The sequence below is a fragment of the Diuraphis noxia genome, unplaced genomic scaffold (assembly GCF_037042655.1).
Source record: "Diuraphis noxia isolate RWA-SAM2 unplaced genomic scaffold, SU_Dnox_SAM2 contig0001, whole genome shotgun sequence".
Taxonomy (NCBI): Eukaryota; Metazoa; Arthropoda; class Insecta; order Hemiptera; family Aphididae; genus Diuraphis; species Diuraphis noxia.
In genome coordinates this window covers 80,246,179-80,259,934 of record NW_028301711.1, presented here as the reverse complement: position 1 = coordinate 80,259,934, position 13,756 = coordinate 80,246,179, and the positions used below count along the sequence as shown (strand labels likewise).

Genomic DNA, 13,756 nt, shown 5'->3' with positions numbered 1-13,756 from the left:
CCTGGCCCGAGAGATTTCCCTCGATCACAGTAGTGTAACAAGAGTAAATATATATAAAGGTAATAATTAAACAGGCATTTACCCGGGAATAGGGTAAATTATAAATCATAATATACAACGTAATTAAACTAATTATCGATCAATCCATGCAGTAGCCTGACAAGTGAGCGGGTGGTCTTCTCGTCCGTATTGGCCTGGTGGTCGTAACTGCGTCTTCCTCCTCGACCTCATGTCGGACATATCGTACCGGTTCTTGCACTGCACTCTCGTCCTCCGCTTCCGCTTCAGACGGTACCTCGTCCTCATGTTCACGAAATATCTTCCTTGATTTTAGCTGAGATATATGATCAGTGGTGGCGTAGACTTCACGCCCGTCGCTGGCCACCTCGGCCACACGGTAGGTGTCCCCAGGTAACACTTCCACGACCTGTAGAGGTCTTACCCGATATTTCGCCCGTGATTTGGACGGCTGGTCCGGCTTAGGCTGGCGTAACTCCACGACCACCTCGTCAACGTTATATCTTACACCCTCTTGGTGTCGTTGGTCGTAATATAATTTCATGCGGTTCTGTCCGGCGGTAATTGTGTCACGGAGCTGTGTTTGTACTATATACGGAACTGTACAAGCATCACGGCCTTGGCTGAGACTTCCCAAGGTGCCTCCCGCGAACCGCGGACGGTAGCCGTGCAGTGCCTCGGAAGGCGAAAGTTCACTTGTCTTATTGACAGCAGAGTTGAGATGTCGCTCTACCTCAGATACCTTGTCGTCCCAATAATGCATCTGGTCCTCGGTCATAATTAGATACCGGATTTTAATGTTTTTACATATTTTTACTGAGAGTATGCAGCTCCAATTGGATAAGCTTTCTGGACGATTCATTTACCTATGATCTGATATAAAAAGTTTTTAGAGCATAAAAAAGAATATTTTGTGCAAAAAACATGTTTTAGGAATATATTGGTATATTGGGTTTTAATTTGAATATTTTATAAAAAAAAATCCAAAACAATTTTTATTGTAGTATCATATTATTTATCTTGACGAAAGGAATATTGAAAAGAACATAAAATTGATAAAAAAATCAATTATAATAATAATTATTATTTTTTATAATATTATATTCTCTTATCTTATTTTTATAGACGGACCCTGGTAGTTGCATAGAATATAGACATAAGTACAATAGAATAGTATTCTATGGTAGTAGTTCCCGCGTTCTACGTGGGTAGCACTGATCGTGTTCCGCACACTCCATTGTCCTATGCTTCTGCGCATGTGCGTAGAGTACGCTAACATCTTTAGCCACCATCTTTACCACATAGTTTGGTGCCAATTGTTTCAAAATGTCTGCTTGTTGTCGTTTTTTTAGTTAAAATGAAGTTAAAAAGAGAAAAATAATGAAAAATAATGATAATGAGCTATCACTGCTATCAATTTATCGATTTATTCGATTATATCGATTGTATCGATATTTCCGATACAATCGATATATATTTATTTATTATTTATATCGATTAATCGATACTATCGAGCATTAAAAACGATTAATCGATATATCGGCATGCGTATTTACAGACCGTAACTGAATTCGGACAAACGGGTAAAAAATACGCAAAAGGCAATTTCCACTTTGAATATAAGCCTCTTATCATAAAAACTAATGCCTGGCCAGCCATTTTATTTGATCTTCCTATTGTACCTAGATCTTCATATCCTTCTATAAGATCAAGGAACTTTGAATAGGTACTTAAGGTAATTTTTTATTTTCATTTCATAAAACACTAATGTGCAAGGTTAGGGTCTACTAACGATGAATAGTAGATAATACTGGTAAAATAATATGCTTAGAGTTTTTTTAAAAATGTATAAGCTGAAGGTGATTTATAAAATAGGCATAAAGCAAATTGTTTTTCATCAAAATCTCAAGGTTTTCTCGATGTTTTAAATCTTAAGACTTGCATTTTAACTATTGTCTTAGAATCACGCGATGAAAATTGTAATTTATTAAAAAGATTTATGTTTTATAAATTGTATCTAGAAATCAACAAGTTTTTACGGAGTTTTGAGATTGAAGCACGTTTGTAATTTAATAATTTACTTTGGTTCTTAACTACTTGTTTCAACTGTTGTAACTTTTTATTCATTTTGTTGTATTGACTATTTAAATTAGGAAAAAGTACTTTTGAACTAATTGAAGGGCTTGGAAAATGCATTATTGTTTGTATTATCGATTTAGTGTTTGGAATTTCTGGAGATGATGGTAACAAATAAGATTTTGAAGAAACATTTTTTACAGATTTTTTTGGTGTTGGTAAATACAAAATATCTGCATTTTTCGAATTATATATTTTGCTACTGGTTGGAGTTGTTTCTTGAGAATTTATTCTTGGCCTTTTGATTTGAAATGGCGTTGATGACTGTTCAGGGCTTTTTGGAAAATACTTAATACTTCGGAATATAGGTTTTTTTTGGAGTTAATACTTTTAATGTTATATCATCGGTTTCAAACATTTTTGGAACGGCAGATTTTATTAATTTACGTCTATTGAAAGTATAATCCAAATCGGTGAAATGTAACATACATAAATGTTTTTTATTCAACTCTTCGAGATTAAAATCTATGAGCTAAATAAATTAACAATAAGTGATTAAAGTATTGAAAAAGCTAACGAGATAAATAAATATTATAAGGATATTGAGTAAAACAATATTATGTCTAGGCATATAATATAGGTAGACTAATTTAGGTATTATAGCAGGTGTCTGCTTAAACTTGCAGTCTTGGGTAGTATTCCGAATACTTATAAAATACTTTTCCCAGCAGTATTCTGAATAACTATTTAGAACATTTTTAAAAAGTACTTTATTTCCATAAAAAATTGCTTATTATTTACAATAATAATTGTTTTCTTGTTTTTCTAGACATTTTTACAGTATAATTTTTTTGAGTACCATACCTAACAACTTAAATTATATTATCTATTATATTATTTAGAACTATTTAATAATATAGGTATGTTGGAAAATTATCATTGGTTTAATATTTAAATCAAAAATTAAAAAGTAGTTATTTAAAATACATTGTACAAATACTATTTTAGATTCTGAGCGGAGCGATGAATGTATTGATTTTACAATGATGTGTGTTTTATTTTTATTTTTGTGCTTGTCATCACCTTTTAGGACAGTAAAAATGCTTCGATTTTCTTCAATAGTAACTTTTCTGATAGGAAAGTGAATCTAATTGGTACATTGAGAAATAACTCAAACATAAAATGTCCCAGTATTTTTCAAAAGCGCCGTGAAAAACAAATGAAAAATTAAGGAAAAAACGAGAATTTTTACGCAAAACCGATTTTCGACAATATCTATTTTGGTTTTTGAAGTAACTAAAAGATTTGACCAACTGTTTATATAATCATTTTCTACACACCGTTACATTTTCAAAATATTTTACCAGTTATTTAAATTGGCATTTTCTTTACAACATTTAATTAACATTAAGAATTAATAAGGAACATTTTTTTTTAATTAATACGCTATTTTCATTTTCTGAAATATTATTGAAAGAATTTGTAACTTGTTCAAATATTTGTTAGAACTACTTTGTACTATGTGTGGCTCCTAATAATTTATTATTTTCTACACAATATAATAGGGAATGAGGTATTTTTAATACTTTTGAAGGTAATTGTGTTGGTTCAAATTGTTTTCTTTTAATTTGAGGTCTTGAATGAATATTCTTCACATAACCATGTTATTTGGTTCTTTTCCATTTTGGATTTCTTCCTGCTACCAAATTCCTTCTACCACCTATTTTCGTTTTCCGTCTAGCTCTAGTAGTAGGTTGAACTCTTATTTGCTTAGTGCCCATTAATTTGGGTTTCTTTGAATTTGGATTTAATCCAGAATATTTCCCAAAAGTTTGCATAGCAGAATAAAGGCTTGCAGGTGTATGGACATTTGCTTAAAAAGAATTAACAAAAGATTTCATTGATGGTAAAAAATATTTTTTGTCAGATTCAGAAGCTTGTTTCATTTCTCAATAACTTCGTTAAAATTTGTCATAGCATTTTCAAATTCTTCAGCAGGAGGTGTTTCTAGAAGATTTTTAGGTTGATCTCCTTCAATCAATTGTGTAATTTTGCTTGTATCTGTGTCTAGGTAACTTAATTGATTATTAATGTACATTGTTGCTGTATTTATTTTATTTGTATTAGTATTTTCAATTTTTGATGGACCATACCATCCAGATTCAATGTCTGAAGAACCTGTAGCTATAATGTAAAGTTTTTTTCTTGTCTCTTCAATTATAGGTAAACAAATATTAAGATCAATATTTAAATCATTAGCAGTAAAAACTTGGTGTTTGCATGGAAAACTTGTATTTCCTTGGGGACAAGAACATATTCTATGGTTTAGATCAACGGTATATTGAGTATTACGTAACTTGTTATTCACCTAAAATAATGAGCAATGTGTATCACTTATTTTATATGATAAATTAGTTTTTAACGTTTTACTAATGTTAATTTTATTTTTAAGGTATTGTGGGTATTATCTGCGATATCTAAAAGTTTTATTTCATAAAAAGCATCCAAGTCGTTAACAATGAAACAAAATAGCTGGACTGGAGAATATGCTTTTGTCCTATCAAGTATAACATCTTTTATTATCTTTATCATGTTGAAATCGTGAATACAATTTAAAAACCAGAATTTTAAGCGATATTGATAACTTGTATCGAACACGTGTATGCCTACTAAAACAATAATAAATAATATAATGAGCAGTCAACCGACGTCAAGACTCAAGATATAGATCAAAATATCAAATATTCAAATTATGACAAAAGCAATAAATTATCATAATATTATGTAATAATTAATCATTATCTTATTCAATATCTAATCATTGTCTAGCTCTAAATTATTATTTTGTTTATTATACATGATTATAACTATATGTTTCTATTTTTATTCTAATATGAATTCTGGTGGCAATTCATATTAATAATATCAAATATAAATATTACATTATAATGATAATATGATATCAGACCAATGATCACATATTTTCATAATCACCAGACTTGAAAAATAACTACACGCATGCGCAGATCTTTGGTTAAATGATCAGACGTAGCATGTTTTAAAATTTCGCACCCGGTGGCATATTAGCATTCTGTGGACGGTCTCGGCACCTAGAAACCAATTGAGACATCTGATTGGCCCATTTGAATTTCCGCGCGAATTTCATAATTTTATGTTATCATGCATATTATATACTTATTATATATACAATACATTTAATAATAAGTAACTATAAATATATAAAAATGGTGTATCACCATTTTTGACAAGAAATGCCAAATTTACCTCCAATAAATGTTGATGCTCGTTATTCTCTTGCTAAATTAGCTTTCGGCCAAAATGTTGGACCTAAATCATTTTATATGCCACTGATTCCTGAATTAAGTAACAATCAATCACTAAATCAAGATAATGATGAATTCTCAACAATTCAAAGTTCTAATGAATCAGTAAATAGTAATGATATTCATCTTGCCAATGTCCCACAAAATGAAGAGATTGATGAATATGAAAAACAAATAATTAGTTTAATGACTGATAATTTAAAAAAATATAATCGTTAAACATCTTTAGCTGTTCTACAAAAATGCATTGATAGGCTAAAAAAAGTAAAGTCTAGTAGAACCTGGGAGTCATTCTTAAGTACTGCTGGAAACAATATATCATTGAGGCACCATACTCATGCCACTATTCGGGTTCAGCCAACAACTATAAGTCGTAGGAAACCTGGCATAACACGAGGTAGTAAACGGCTACCAGTTGGACGTCCATTAAATAGTGACAAGCAAAAAAAATTTAAAAGAAAACGAAATTTGGGTGAAAATGTTAGGCTAAATGTTCCAAACGCCAAATCCCATAATTAATAATATTAGTTCTATTTAGTATTTAATATAATTTATTATTAAGTTATAATTATGATTTAGGAACCTGGGTTCCTATTACCTTACTTTATAGAAAAAATGTTTAAATTACCTGTTGGAGATTGTAAACTTGAAATGATAATGATAAACTAAATTATTCATTCTTAATTTATATTTTACTTAACAATACCATTTATTTAATTATTATTAATTAAAATACTATCTTAAATCTTAATCTTAAGAAAATATTAATTACCTATGCTTTTTAAAATATTTTATTTGATATTTATTATTTTATTTAATCCAGGTATATTTTGGAAGAAACTGTGTTAAAAATATTGATTCTTTAAGTGATTTATATATTCTAGTTTAGAACACACCAACTTGTTTGTGTTTGTTGGGAATAATATTTTATATAATTATTAATGTCATTTTCATTCAACAGATTAGCACGCAGTAAACTGGGATTAATTTGAATAATATTAAAAGTATCCATATTAAAATTTAAAAGTATGTCACTTGTCTGAAATAAGAGTATCTAAATTTTGTATTAAATAGCGAATTATGATTATTATGCTAATGCTAATGAACAACTAGTATTATCAGACAACACAATATTCTAATATGCTAATATGCTAATATGCCACCGGGTGATATGATTATCGTTTGCAGTCCATACTATCTTAGTCCGTAAGTGAAATGCGAGTATTATTGATGAAAACAAATTATAAGTGTCTACCACGGTTAAAGATAGTATGGTTGCCCAACGAGCTATGATAAGACGGCATACGACTTAAATTTTGATGCCGGTACTAGCGCGTTTGGTGGACTATTTTAAAATTGTTGTAACTATTTAATGTATATATGACATACTAATTGATTATTTTGATTTAGGTTAGGTTCAAAGAGTCAATGGCAGTTGTCCGAAAATTGATAAGAGTGGTTATAAAATGATCAGAGTGGTTAAACGATGGTTACAGAGTGACCAACTTGAGGTGGCGTTGCACAGCAAGTCGAGGGATATTTTCGATTTGCGGAGCGTAGCGACGAGTGCCGCTAGCATGGCATCACTGACATGCATCACTCTAAATTATTTCGTATTGGTGTCACTGCTGGATCTCTGGTATATGTTGGTCTAGACTTGTGGTATATACTTCCTTATCATTTTTCGGACAACTGCCCTATACCCAGGTTCAAACTTAAATTATTTCTAATCACTAATTTATGGTACAAATATTTGCCGGGTTTCATTATTATTCACTAATTAGCATTACAAAATAATTTTTTTTGTCATTCTATTCAATATTGGGTATCATTATACTTGCATTGGAATCAAACGCAAGCCTACAACTAAAAAATGGAAATGCACAAACTGTAAATAATAAATAAAGTAGATTTTTTACTTTTAAATATATATATTTAGAATCAAATAAAGTATTTTAATATTAAATATTAATATATTAATTAAATTCATTGTTTGTTGAATTTTTTTCATTTTTTAATTTCATTTCATTTCTAATGGTACAATAGAATTGTACATATTAATGAGAGCACAACAAACTGCAACTATTGAATCTAACAAACATGAGTTGTCACCTTGATGTTTGAGAGTTGTAATTTTCACCGGGCCATTAAGAATTTTATACTAAGATCTAGTGAGTCCTATTATACGCTCTACATGTATTCTAACAGATTCTATTTTTCTTGTTTCTTCAATAGAACATGGGTGTAATTGAGGAAGACCCCTTCTAAAGGCAGTTGTTTTCAAAGTAACAAAATGAAAACCTATACTGTCACTTACAGTGAATCCCCTATCTGCAAGTACTACATACCCTGACAATAAATTTTTCAAAAACATACAGTTTTCGGTTATGTGTTTGTCACTTACCCTACCACCCCATCCTTCAGATATAAATGATACTACCCCTTGAGGTGTAATAGCAATCAAATACTTAACAGTATTTTTGTTTTTGTAAGAAGACGAAGTTTGTGGTTTAGCTCATAAATTACTAGGTTTTTCAATTCCGATTTCAATGCAATCGATAATAACTGCAACTGAGTTACCAAAAGTATTATAAAATTAACGTGGTATTAGATAATGTAATGCTTCCCTGTCTGGCAAGTAAATTAGTTTTTTAAATGCATGTTCTAAAAGAAATATAACCTTACGAAAAATAATTGAAGCAGAACCACAAGTGATATTAAACCTATAGCCTAAATCAACAAATGGCATGTTTAACCTTAATTTCATAAGGCATAACAGTAGTTTTGGAAATTCAGTTAACCTTTGGTTACTAGAAGTTAGTGCAGGTTTAATTTCCTCTAAAATTAATAAAAAAAAATCCATACTCTCTAGGCCAGTATAAAATGCTAACATTTTAGGACGACCATTAAATGTTTTTTCACTTAAATTTAAATAATTTACTTCTGCAGTAAGTTTTTTGATTAAAAAATCTTTGCTTACTAAAAATAAAAACCATTTAATATCTTTTTACAAATATGACTCAGAGTGCAATCTACGCTTGGCTCCCAAATTAACATATGCTCATATTTACCCGGATCCATTTGAGAAAATTAGAGTCTATTTAGCTACACAAGTGTTTAGTAATACTGTTGCTGCTGGGATGTCAACACTTTTAATTTCCAAAATATTACCGCCTTCTGCTCAATTTACGATCGATTTTATTAATGATATGGACAAACTGTTTGATATATTTTTAACTCATCAAAAATTCCAAATAGAAAACAGTACAATCGTCCTTTTAAACACAATGAATTACAAATTGCACATTTAGAACTTTAAAAGTGATAAATAAATTCAAAGGTTCTGATGAAACAAACAGAATGAATTTTATCAATGGTTGGTTGATCTCAATTTCAGGGCTGCAATTTTTGTGGACATTATTAAATCCAACTAAATCCCAAAAATTTGTCCTCTATACAAATAGACTTAATCAAGACTGCTTAGAGAACCTTTTTTGCACTTTTCGTCAGCAACAAGGCAATTCTTTTAACCCAACACCCATCCAATTTATTTGGTCATTTAAAAAAATTTTGTACTTGAATTATTTTCAACATTCCCCGGGTGCTAATTGTATAAAAGATTTTGATGAAATACTAAGTTCAATAGAACCAATCTCAGAAAAAAACAATTTTTCTGGAAACACCGCAAACAGAACATTTCAAATTTAAAGGCATAGGTATAGGAACAGTTGATTATAGACTTTTAAATCTTCCTGAACAAAATACATTAACATATGTGTCAGGCTATCTCATAAAAAAATGTATTGAGAAACATACTTGCCAGATTTGTATTGACTATGAACATTGTCAAAAACAATTGGATCATTCATTTCTTTTATCGTACTATAAAGAATACCCCACTATATAGTGACCATTAAACATTTGGGAATTTAATGATGCCCCGTCATACATTTTATAATTATATTAATGAGTTAGTGAATATTTTTATTAATAACTTTCCTACAATTGCTACTGTAGATGGAGTTGGGACTGAATTAAAAAATTATTTTTGTAATGTAACTTTTAATCACCCTTGTGAGTTTGTGATAAATTGTTTTTAATTAATTTGTTTACAAGGTTTAAAATATTTACAGCTATCAAATTTTTAAATAGGAGTTTAATGTTTAAAAAAAAACCTGAAGAATAGGAAATTGGCTATTCTAACTCACTTGTAATTTTTTTAAATCTAATAATGTATAATGTATATGATTTTTAAAATAATTTTTGTATGTTTTCATTTATGTTGATTTACTCTATGTATTGAATGAATTAAATATTGTATAAATATTGAAATATTTTATTTTTATATTTAGGCCGGTTTTACAATGATTGATAAAAGAAAATAAGCTTTTGACATAGCTGAAATATTTTCACTGGTTCATAATTTTAATAAAGAAAAGAAAAATGAAAATAAAATAAATGAAAGAATAATTTATAATAATGATGAATCAGGTTTTACTACTGTAAAAAAAAAAAAAAAAAAAAAAGTGATCTCTTTAAAATGTAAACACGATGAGAAAGAGGAGTTAATATTAGCACTGTTTGCTATCTGGTTTCTATGTGCCACCAATGATTATATTTTAAATAAGTTAAGTTTGGACATTTAATTTTCTAACAATATTTAATTAATAATAGGTATTGTGATATTAATTCATGTTTGATTGGTTTTTTATATAGGTGATGACGTGATGTTATGTTTTGTACCGGAAAAAATGTTAAGTTCAACAATTAAGTGCATTTTTATTTTCTTATAAATTTGTTTTAAGCAAAGCCTATTGATTACAAATTTTGATTACTTTGATAAATTAGTACCTACTCTTTTATTTGATTGTTTTTTTTTTTTTTTATAAAATGTTATATTTTAAATAAGTTAAGTTTGGACTTTTAATTTGTTAACAGTATTTAATTAATAATGATGTGATATTAATTTATTTACAGTAATGTTCCTATTGGTTTGTTGACAGAAAAGAACATTTTAATAAATTTTAATGAAGTTATAATAAGTTATAAGTTATTAGAAAAATACTTTCAAACATTAAATCGTGTATTTCTGAAATTCAGAATTTAAAAAAAAAATTTGGAATATTTAAGAAAAGAACAAACTGTGAATACTTGTTGTGACGAGTCAATACAATTAAATAATGGTTTTGAGTATGGTGATAAAAAAATAATTTACGTAAAATAATTTATTAAATATTATATTTAATAATTATAAATTCATTAATTGTTCAAATTAATATAAGATTTGAAGATACTTCAGAATTAGAATTCGTAGAGCTTACGAATGAAAAATGTTTGATATCTACCACAACACTTTAGTCTTTTCCCGAATGCAAGTTGATTAAATTATTAAAACAATACCCTAATATGTTTGAAGAAAATCGTTTGCGTAATGAATAATAAACCAAAAAAAATTAGCAATGTATTAATGTACTTAACTTAACCCCACGAGACACGATTATACAATAATAATTTTATTATACTATATTATAATTTTTAATATAAATAAATAATAATATAATATGATTTATATGGTTATTAATTATTATATATTTATATTTAACATAACAATGTTTATTAGTTTTTATAATTTTAACCGTTATGAGCGCTAGATGCAGAAACAGTCACAGATCACGTGACTTTTTGATTCAAATCGTTGCCATGTGATAACATTTTCCTAATGGGTCATTCAATTGGGCAACCATACTATCTTAAATCGAGGTGTCAACTAGTGATGGGCAATTCATGTCGGTGAATCGATTTAAATCGGAATGAAAAAATCGATACAAAAAAAATCGAGGGCCAAAAAATAGATTCTCAAAATAACAATTTTTTCTATCACTAGATGGCAGTGCCACGAGACGCATTCTAGTTAGAATCTAGAATTATAGCTCTCCTTTGTGACGCATAGGATTAAGGTATTTAATGATTTTAATGTAGGTAGATATATAACACAACAATGATTATGGTGAATACTGTATTTTTTTATTTATTATATCATTGGTACTTTCACATAATTTTTACAATAATTATTAAATTTAATAGTTTTTTAATAAAAATAATAATATGCAATAAAAAACAAGTTGTTATTAACGCAGGTGCCTACGATATTAATAGACTTGCCTGTTTCCTAACTGTATAAAAAAAATATGTAGTAAGTTAATAAGTGGACTGTATTTTAATTAGGCTTCAATAAAAACAAATAGAAAATAATAATATGTTCCCAATACTATAATAACAATTAATATGTTCACAATTGGAATAACAAGAAATAATATGTTCAAAATATCACAATACAATAAATAATAATATAATAATATACGTTTACAATAGGTATCACAATTGATATAATTTTTTTTTTTTTTTTTTACACAATATATATACAATCTGTACAATTTTGCACAATTAGCATATTTGATAAGGGTTAAAAATATAATACATGAGTACTTGAGTAAGAAGCCACCCACTAATGGCACTTAACTGGATTGATATAATAAATAATAATAATAAATATATGCTCAGAATTGGTATAGCAAAAAGAACGAATTATAAAAAAATTAACCGACAAAAAAGGAACGTAGGCCTACTTTCGCCAATGGACAGTGGTTACCGCACAGCTGTTGCTGTCAAGTCCACAGCCACCAACATAACAATAAAATAAATATCAGAATAATAATAATGATAATGTTCGAGCGTGAACACAAGTTTATAATATTATTCTAAGTGCCAGTCAGCAAAATCAAGAGAGCTTAGAAATAAAATTTGTTGCAAGTTCTCTCCCTTCAATCGATTTCTTTTTTCGGTCATTGCATTACCAGCCTTTGAAAACAATCTTTCTGAAGGGACAGAAGTTGCAACAATTGACAAATAGGGCTGTACAATTTTTTTCAGGTGAGGGTACATACTACCATTTTGGTATCAATATTTAATGATGTCTTCATTCAAATGTATTGTGGGCTGGCTTAAATAATGTTTTAGGTCTGTTGGGATTCGCTTTTCAGAACTTTGTGATGCAGCTTTTTTTGTAACCAGCTCAGTATGAACTGACCACAAACAATCATGGCGATCACTATCATCATCACTAGAGCCTTGGCATGAGGAGGAGTTGGGATCATCATTACTATTTTTGATTTCAGAAATTTTATTTTTAATTAACTGCATAGCCCTTGCCCTTGAACTACAAAGCGGATTATTTAAATGGATGCGTTTAAACCTAGAGTCTAGTATAGTAGCAATAGTAAGCAAACTCATTTCCTCCATTCTACCAAATCTTTTTTCTAGATTGTCTAATATGGCCTGCTTCAACGTTAAAGCAATTGGATTCGATATAACTATACTTTTGGTTTTTTTACAAGGCAATTAATTAAGGGTATTATCTTGCTGCCAGTGACATATTTCTGGCCACACAACTCTTTTGTTGCCATTTCCATTGGCCTCAACACTAACAATATCTCTTTGGCCAAATCTATTTCGTCAGCTGTTAACATTGCAGGGCCACCACGCATATTAATTAAAATAGAAGCTATAGAGTTTGAACACAAAATAAATCTCTCTATCATGTAATAAATTGAATTCCAGCGAGTTGGAACAGACTGCTTCAGCTTATAATCACACATTTTTTTTAGTTCATCATTAGCAGCTACCGAATGTTTGAAATAAGTCACAACAGATTTTATTTTATTTATTACAAGTTGTACGGGAACATATTACGGAGCATGATAAGAATTGTTGTAATAAAAAAAAAAGTAAATGAAATACCAACCTACAAAAACATAAAACGGTTCCAATAGGAATTTTGTGTTTTCGTATTTATCACTCTGTACCAAATACATCAAATAATTTATCCATAATTTATCTAATTGATCACCGACTGTACGACTGTAAATTAATCGTCATTTCTGTAAATACTAAATTACCGTTATTTTAATTGTCACGAGTTACGACGCCGTTTGCGTCATTGGCCAGTGGCCACTGCCGTCTTTTGAAAAAATATTAATGTAAGTACCTATAATATATAGGTAGGTACTTTTAATTTTTACCTTAGCAATAGATACATGAATGGTTTGTAATGCATAATGTAGATCGGTCGTGTACCTACTCAAAAGTATTCATATTATTTTATTCATAACTAGTCCAAATGAAATCATTCAAAACTCAACTAATACTAAACGTATACATGAGTATTCTTCCTTAATATCTATCAGCTTAGAACTTGAATTCATTATGTATTGTCTGTATGATCATTGATTATTAAGACATTTTAATTTTGTAATCTAAAC

The 13,756-nt window shown here is 29.1% G+C and overlaps 1 pseudogene; it reads right to left on the bottom strand.

The window, feature by feature from the left end:
* Positions 1-7,599: 7,599 nt before the first annotated feature.
* LOC149061959 (uncharacterized) lies at positions 7,600-12,982 on the bottom strand (annotated as a pseudogene).
* Positions 12,983-13,756: the final 774 nt, after the last annotated feature.